The sequence below is a fragment of the Gossypium raimondii genome, chromosome 7 (assembly GCF_025698545.1).
Source record: "Gossypium raimondii isolate GPD5lz chromosome 7, ASM2569854v1, whole genome shotgun sequence".
Classification (NCBI taxonomy): Eukaryota; Viridiplantae; Streptophyta; class Magnoliopsida; order Malvales; family Malvaceae; genus Gossypium; species Gossypium raimondii.
In genome coordinates this window covers 24,646,910-24,655,948 of record NC_068571.1, presented here as the reverse complement: position 1 = coordinate 24,655,948, position 9,039 = coordinate 24,646,910, and the positions used below count along the sequence as shown (strand labels likewise).

Genomic DNA, 9,039 nt, shown 5'->3' with positions numbered 1-9,039 from the left:
GAAAAAGATCGAAAAAATATTGATTTTTATTTAGTTCTTTTTTGGTTGAGCTTGAATAATTAAATTCATGTATTGAGAAAAAGCTCAATTTTGTTCTTGTGTAGTTCTTGATTGCTTGTTTTTAATTCATAGTTATTAATTTTTCTAGTTTGGTAAATTATCAACTTGATCTCGATTATAACCATATTTTCTTATCTCTATCCACACCTTTAACCTAAGCCCTATTACAACCTTTTAAAGACATTTTGATTAGTGTCTCATATCATTTTATAGTGATGGAGATTTGATTTTCAAGCAAGCTTATGGTAATGACATTTCTTTTTCAACTGTTGAGTGCTTATTCTTGAACCTTAAACACTTTGAGTGAATCTTTAGTGAGGATTTCAATTCTTATAGATTTTGAATTAAAGGTAATTACTTAGATAATGGGAGATACCTATGTTTTCGTGTTTTAAAAATTTTTAGCATAGATTGTTTGAGTCTTGAGTGTCCTTTTAGTTGAATTACCAATGCATGATTATTTGTGAATTATCTCGAAACATTATTGATGAGAATTATAAATTGAGAAAGATTAATTTTAATGTGAGTTGAGGATTTTGCTTAAGGACAAGCAAACACTTAAGTATGGGGATATTTGATAAATGATAAGAGTAACATATTTTAATCTCATTCTTAATGCATTTTTGGATGATTATTTATTCAAATTGGTGAATTTGATGCTCCTAATCCCTTTAATTCATGTTCTTATACTTAGGTGAGCATTTGGGAGAAAAAGGAACAAAAATAAGAGAAAAAGAGCAAATTTTAGGAGCCACATGGGCTGGGCACACGCCTATGTGCCAGCTCGTGTCGATTAGCACCTTACTTCCACATACATAGAAAAACACAATTTTTTGGCTATCTGAGCATTCTAAAGTCTATAAATACCTAATAGAAGAAGAGATATGGGGAGCCATCAGAGAAGATTAAAGAAAACACTCAAAGAACACCATCAGAGCCAACTCGAAAGCGGATCTTCATCAAGATTGAAAATCTCTTTTTAATTTGTTTCGAAGTTTTTATGAGTTTCTTTAAGTCTTGGGGTTATTCTGAATTTGAGATCTTTTCATTCAGGATTATGAACTAATTCCCTAGATACCTAGGGAAGATGAAACCTAAAATGTATTCTATTATTTGATTTCTGATTTACATGATAAATACATGATTCTTGTTCTCAATTATGTGGGCTTATTTTTTGTTTTAATATTTCCGGGATATTAATTTATGGTAATGTGCTTAAATCAATGGGAAAAAAATCCCTGTTTATGAGTATATCTAGCATAATTGAGTGGAGTTGCATGCAATCCTATAAATAGGACGACATAAATCTACCAAATTAGAGTCAAATCTAATAGGGGAATCCATAGATCAAGTTAATGTGACAATAGGGGTTTTAATTAGAAAGAGATTTCAATTAATCAACCTAGAGTTAGTCGTTCTTACTCTTGAAAGAGATATTAACATATTTAGAGATTTCTACAGATCAAGACACCAAGTGAATAAATCGTCTAATTCAGATTCATAATAATAGGTGAAGTCTAGATTAATTCTTTCTTGGGTATTGTTTCTCTCATTGGTTAATATTCGATTATTTCCTTGATTCATTCTCTGTTGTGTTCCTAGTTAAATTAGTTTAGTAATTTTAGCTTTAAAACCCATCGCTCCAAATTGTCGGCTAAATAATAAGAAAACGGTAATTACTAATACTTTTAGTCCTCGTCGATATGATATCTTTACTCACCGTAGCTATACTATTGTTCGATAGGTGTGCTTGCCTTTGTCGTATTTATAGTTAGTTTTGTGACCATTAGCACTCTGTTTGGATGACAAGACCATGCAAAACTGGGTCATAAGGATGTCAATTTGACCCAGTAAAAGTGTGCTACATGATGGAAAGGTCTGATTATTTATTGGACTAAGAAACCGTCCTACAAGGGGAATTAAAGCCCAATTTCGGGACAAGCAAATGGTTGCCCAAAAATAAGCTTTGGGATATTTTTTTTGAAGGTTCTTGCAATTGGAAAGATGTCAGAAATCAGCACACAAGTCCACCCTTTGAAACCGTCCACCTTATAGCTATTAATAGCAAAGTTTTGAATTCAAAATGAAGCAACAAAGTCATCCCTTTTTCCACAATTTGTGGTCGGCCAAATATGAGAGAATGAGGAATTTAAAATTCTATTTTTAGTAAACTTCACCCTTACCTTCACCTATAAATACCACACAAGTTTCACCTTTCAAAGCATCCATCATCCCTTAATCCATTCATAGATTAAGCATTCTCTCGTTTCCTCTCTTGTTCCTTTTTCCCTACTCCTAGCCTTTCCATTTTCCTTTCCATTCTTTAGCCAAAAAAAGCTTCGTCTAGACACTTCCTTGGCCGGCCACATTAAGAAACCTTATCAAAAAAGCAACGAGCAAAACGGAGGAACACATCAGTCAGAAAGATCTGAAAGGCTGCTAAATTGAATTAGAGTTTACTATTTCCTTTTTATTATTTAATTTAATCATGTTTGTTATGTGTTTATTGTTCTTGACATCAACGATGATAGCTTAATCCTATTTGCTAGGATGATTATGTTAATTCAATAATATTCATTTGATTCATGTTTAACATGTTTGTGCCTCAGTCGATCATGTTTTTTGTAACATCTCAAAAATCAGGGGTTAGTAGAATCGGGTTTGTGAATCGAGAGAGAGTGGTCATGCCTTAATTTTTTAAATTTATCCATGCATTTCTAGAAAATAAATGAGTTATTGGTTTGTTGGCTAAGTGTTAGTGAAATGTTCCCTGAAACCCAAGTACAAATTCTTTTTCTCTTACCATTTTTATTATTTTGAAAATTTTGCCTTAAACCTTAGTATGAGACATGCCTTGTTTTTTAAAATAAATATTTTAAACTATAACAAGAATGAGTTATTGGTTTGATGGTTAAACATAAGTGAATTTATCCTTGAGGTCCTAACTTTAATTCCCTTCCCATGCAAATAATTTAATTTTTTAACAAAAATCCCTTATTTTAATGTGTGAGCCATCCAAGCCTAGTTAACTTAGGTATAAATATTAATTTTTCACTAATAATCAGCCTTCAATCCTCCTCCTCATTGCCCTAGCCGTTCCTCTCCTTCACTTTGATTTTTATTTTTTTAATTTCCTCCATTATTATTGTCACCTACACCTAGTTTTACCATATCTTTCTTTTACTTTTCTTTTTTCCACAAGATTTGTTAACATGTTCTCCACCGTATTGCTGTAATTTTTCCTCATTTAAATCAGCCCCAAATCTGAAATCTTGAACTCCATGATCGATCCCAAACATTGCCAAGAAAGTGCCATTGCCATTTCTCTCGACTAGCTTGGGTAAAGTCTCTTCTCTCTTCAATTTTTTAATTAATCTTGTCCATTAAAAACATAAATTTCTAGGTCTTGAATTTGGTGGATTTTAAATGATTTCAAAGGTATTTTTCCAGATTTTAATGAAATCTCAAACCGTTTTAAAATTTAGCCCCAATTTTGGCCACGCGGGTGGTGGTGCATGTACTTATGGGCAAGAAAAGGGGCTATTTTGTTTCTTGTTTCTTGCCTATATTTTTCTAGAATTAATTTTATTTCTTGAACCCTCCTAATAATATTTTAAACTCATTTCAATTATGGAAAAATGTTCTTGATCGATTGGCCATTTGGATCCCACAAATCGTGAAGCGTAAGTGCAATTAAGGGACACTAGTTTGTTATTTCGACATAGTTGTTGGGTAAAGGTTATGATTGATTAAATCAACGAATTTAATAATTAATTAGCTACTAATTTTCCAGTATATTATTGAATTATGTGCTGACCCAAACACACCAAATCATTTGTAAAGGCGAAGAACGATTGTACGTACGATTTGCATCGATACAGTGTAAGGAATCTAACTAGTTTGGATTCATAAAATAGTTATAATTTCAACGATTGGTTTGAATTCATAAGTGGGTGTTTGGGGTCTAGTTTAATGGTAATTTTATTGAATTTATTGTGAATTTTGGTTTAAGTTCGTTTAAGGAATTATTAAGGAAAATTGGAAGATTCGCTAGTGCACTGCGAGGAAGCAAAAAATAAGGTGTGGGTCCTAAACTAATAAAATTGTTTGAAAATGTTAAATATCATGTTATATTTGATAAATTAGCTTGCTGATTGGATTGTATTAATAGCCAAATTATTGATTTTGTGACTGGCCGAACCAGGTATGCTTCGAGCCTTAAAAGATTGACATGTTGACAAAATTTCTAGTTTGATAGTATGGATGTAATTGCATATTTGAGTTATGAGATATGATAATGTTTGACTGAATGATATAATGTGTTGAGATATTAAGCTTTTGTATGATTTAAATGCATAAGATATTTGTTATATTGTGTACTAAAAAGGGTGCTATTTATACACAATGAAAATCCATAAAGTATGTGAAATTGAATGATATTGGTTGATACCAACACAATGGTAATTTGAAATATTCGAACAATGTGTCCATTTACTGAAAGTATGTGATTATTGAGGACATGCTGAGCATGTCAAATGAATGTGAAAAGTACTGAGATATGGTTATGTATGAGATTGTGTGACATATTGCATATGCATTGGGTTGGGATTTTGTGGTTGACGGAAGAGTTTTGTGGAGTATCAGCGGCATATTAAGTCCGCATTATTTGTAATCAGTGCACTGCACCTGAAGTACTGAGGGGATTGGCGATTTTATCACATATTATATGTTATTGGTGATTTTATCGCACTATTTGATATCCAGCAGATTTTCTGCATTATTGATTATTCGGTGGTTTTACCACATCGAGCTATGCTCATAATGTTTTGGAGTTTGTTAGACGGGTTCTGGGGAACTTGTGGTGTATAGCAGATGGTATGGGTAGGAACCTTGTTACATTGTATCATGTGCATGACGTATTCGAATGTTATTAATTTATGTTACGCATTGTATTTTGTTGTATTGAATGGTATTGAAAGTATTGATTGTTACTCGAATGAATGATGACCTATGCTCATACACCGTTTGACATTAATTTGATAATGGCTACGTAATAACATGAAATTCCTATGATGGTTCTATTTTCTTCTATTAATGCTAATATGTTTCACTATATTTGATGTTTTTGCCCATTTAAATAATTATTCAACTCACACTGAACTTTTCACAAGCTAACCCCCCAATAATGTTTAACTTTTCAGGTAAACTTCAAAATTAGGACCAAACTCGGCATTCGGAGAATCAACTTGGACCTCAGATTACTATTTTTTAATTAAGTACTATTAAGTCTTTATTGGTTTTAGCTTGTAATTTTTAATTATTTCTGGTCTGTGGCTTCGTAACTTTTCTTTTGGGGATTTTTGCATGCATGAATTAATCAAGCATAATAACCGGATAATACATGATATCGGGCTTAAGTAAAATTTGATATTGTTCCCTAGTTTCCACTACATTGCAAAGGAACTGTTTTTTAAAAACAAATCAATAAGGCAACTAATTTTCCAAAATGACTTGAAAAATGGTTTTTCCGCTGCATTAGTTTAACTTTGAGTTTTCTTTTAAAGAAGAGCGACAAGCAAATGGTGTTTCTAAAACAACACTATCAACAATAAAATGAATCCTTGGTATACACGACGTAATGAATGAATGCTTTTAATCTAACTCAAAGTAAAACTACAGTTTTCTCTAAAATGAGTTTATTTAAGGTCTTTAAAAGTAATGTAAGTTAGCTTAGCTATTTCAGTGGCTAATGTAGCTTTCTCAATCTAGCCATAACGTCTAGGCTAGATTTGGGAGGTTACATTTTCAATTAAAATAAAGATGTATTTCATTTAGATTAGCTGAGCGATCGTAACCAGACGATGGCTAGTAGACACATAATTGGAAAGTGTAATATCATTAAACCCGACTAAATTAGAGGTTCATAATATATTTAGTTAGCTCTATTATCTTGCATAGTTTTTAGGTTGATGTGATTAAACTATTTCAAACATAAATGTCCCTGTTACGTCGTATAAATACTAAGAAACCTTTAGTTTAATATGATCAGTAAAAGGCATATTTCACTAAGTAAAAGATCCGAATGACTTAATTTGGTTTCCAAACTCATGAAAGATCGAGTTGCCATGGAATCTTTTCCGAACATTGTTAAGCATGATGAAAATGAATTGAGTTAATTAACATAATTATCCTAGCCTATTTTATGTTGATTGTTTTTGTTGCTAAAGTCATACATTCATACATTTAGATAATTTAATTTAATCTAATCATTCACCACTAAAAATATTATGTTTCTACCACCAAATTGTGAATTTATAATTTTGCAAATAATCGATTAACATACACAGTCCCTGTGGAGACGATAACTCATTTTACTTACTTATTACTTGAACGATTGTGTACACTTGCACAAAAATCTCATTACAAATTTTTGGCGTCGTTGCTAGAGACTGTTGCCCTGATCATTCTTTGTGAAATTAGTTTTCCAGTTTGGTTTTTATTTAATTTCTAACATTACTAATATATTCTTTATTCTTTATTTGTAATTTATTTATCAGGTGTTTATGAGCATGGATCAAATCATCAATCTATTACCTATAGACCTTGAAATTAAGCGGACATTTAGACAGAGAATATGCGAGAGATTTGCTCAAACACAAGCCAAGGTGGACCTTGGAAATCAAATTGATGGACAAGGTAATGGAGTCAATCATGTGTACAACCCAATCTTTATTGCTAATGGTAGGGATCGTGCCTTAAAACAATACGCCATGCCACTCTTTAATGAATTAAATTCGGGAATTAGGAGGCTAGATATTGGGACACCTCAATTTGAATTGAAACCAGTGATGTTTCAAATGCTTCATACGGTGGGCCAATTCAGTGGTATGCCCACAGAAGATCCGCATCTTCACCTTTGATTATTCATGGATGTGAGTGATTCGTTTAAGATAGCTGGTGTGACTGAAGATGCATTAAGGTTGAAGCTATTTCTGTACTCGTTGCGAGATCAAGCACTAGCATAGCTGAATTCATTGCCACCAAGTTCAATATCTACTTGCAAGAATTAGCAGAAAGGTTTTTAGTAAAGTATTTTCCACCGAGTAAGAACACAAAGTTGCAAAATGAGATAACTACTTTTCAACAATTGGATGATGATTCTTTGTACGAGGCTGGGAAAAATTCAAGGAATTGTTTCATAAGTGTCCTCGTCATGGGATTCTTTATTGTATCCAACTGGAGACATTTTATAACGGTTTTAATGCACATTCAAGATTAATGGTAGATGCTTCTACAAATGGTGTGATTTTGTCTAAGTCTTATAACGAAGCTTACGAGACCTTTCGATCGCTAGCAACAATTACCAATTGCTGACAAATCGAGCAATTTCTAGAAGATGAGTAGCTAGAGTGAATGAAGTGGACGCACTGACTTCACTCTTTGCTCAGGTATCTTCTATTTTCTCAATGTTAAAATAGTTTACCACTAATGGTTTGAATAGTTTTGCAGCTCAACCACCAAGTCAGTATGACGTTATTTCTTGTGTGTATTATAGGGATGGTCAATCTTTCAAGAATTGCCCTTCCAATCCCGAGTTTGTTTGTTATGTAAGGAATCAGTATCAAAATAGAAGTGGAAAAGGACCACAGTCCAACTTCTACAATCCATCATGGCGGAATCATCCAAACATTTCCTGGAGTAACCAAGGAAATGGACTGAACAACAATCATATGTAACATAGACCTTACCAATCCTAAGGGTTTAGTCAACAAGCTCCTAAACCACCTCAAGTTGAGTCATCAAACAGTTTGGAGGACTTATTGAAGGCATACATAGCAAAAATGATACTTTGATCCAACGTTAAGTAGTAACACTGAAAAATCTGGAGAACCAGATGGGTCAGTTAGCTACTCAGATTCATAGTAGACCACAATGAGCCTTGTGATTGAAGATGAGCCTACTGAGAAGGAGGAAAGTCAACCAACAGTTGAAATTTATACACTAGAAAAATTAAATGCTGAGAAATCTGATGAGTTAAACCCTAACTTAATAAATTTTGAGAAGCTAGCACCTTCTTTTGTAGATTTACTTCCTTAAAAAAGTTGTCTGTATTAACCTAGAGTTTCATATCCTCAAAGACTCCAGTAGTACAAGCAGAAAAAAGAGGTACAATTCAATAAGTTCTAGGATGTTTTAAAGCAATTGCATATCAACATTCCATTGGTAGAGGCTTTAGAACAGATGCCCAATTATGTGAAGTTTATAAAAGATATTCTGTCTAAGAAGAAAAGGCTTAGTGAGTATGAGATTGTTGCTATGATGAAGAAGTACAGTGTGTTCTTACAGAGCAATCTACCTCCAAAATTGAAAGGCCTTGGAAGCTTTATGATACCCTATAACATTGGAAAATCTTCCTGCGATAAAGCTTTGTGCGACTTAGGAGCAAGCATCACTTGATGCCAAAATCTATTTTCAAATTTCTGGGAATAGGTGACGTAAGTCCTACTGCTGTGATAGTTCAATTAATAGATCGTTCGTTAGCATATCCTAAGGGAAAGATTGAGGATGTTTTGGTAAGAATTGATAGGTTTATTTTTCCTGCTAACTTTATTGTGTTAGATTTTGAAGTAGATAAGGAAGTTCTGATCATCCTAGGGAGACCTTTCCTAGCTACGGGTAGAATGTTGATAGATGTGCAAAAACAAGAACTTACAATGAGAGTTCAAGATGACCAACTAACATTTGACATTATGAAGGCCATGAAATTTCCCGATCCGACAGAGGAATGTTCAATAATGGAGGAATTAGAAACCTTAGTTTCTATGGAATGCAAGAGAAATCTTTAAGAAGACCCGTTGGAGAACACTTTAGGGTTTAAACCGTTAGAAGATGAAAAAGGTAATAAAAATATGGTTTTTATAGAAGACAATTTGAGGAGTTATGTTCAACCACTACGGTTTGAACCGCTAGAGTTGGAAG

At 33.1% G+C, this 9,039-nt stretch overlaps 1 non-coding gene across 1 annotated transcript; it reads right to left on the bottom strand.

Annotated features, from left to right (window-relative positions):
• Positions 1-7,175: 7,175 nt before the first annotated feature.
• LOC128042712 (small nucleolar RNA R71) lies at positions 7,176-7,280 on the bottom strand. Its single transcript, XR_008198225.1, has one exon. It is a non-coding gene; the product is annotated as a small nucleolar RNA R71 (small nucleolar RNA).
• Positions 7,281-9,039: the final 1,759 nt, after the last annotated feature.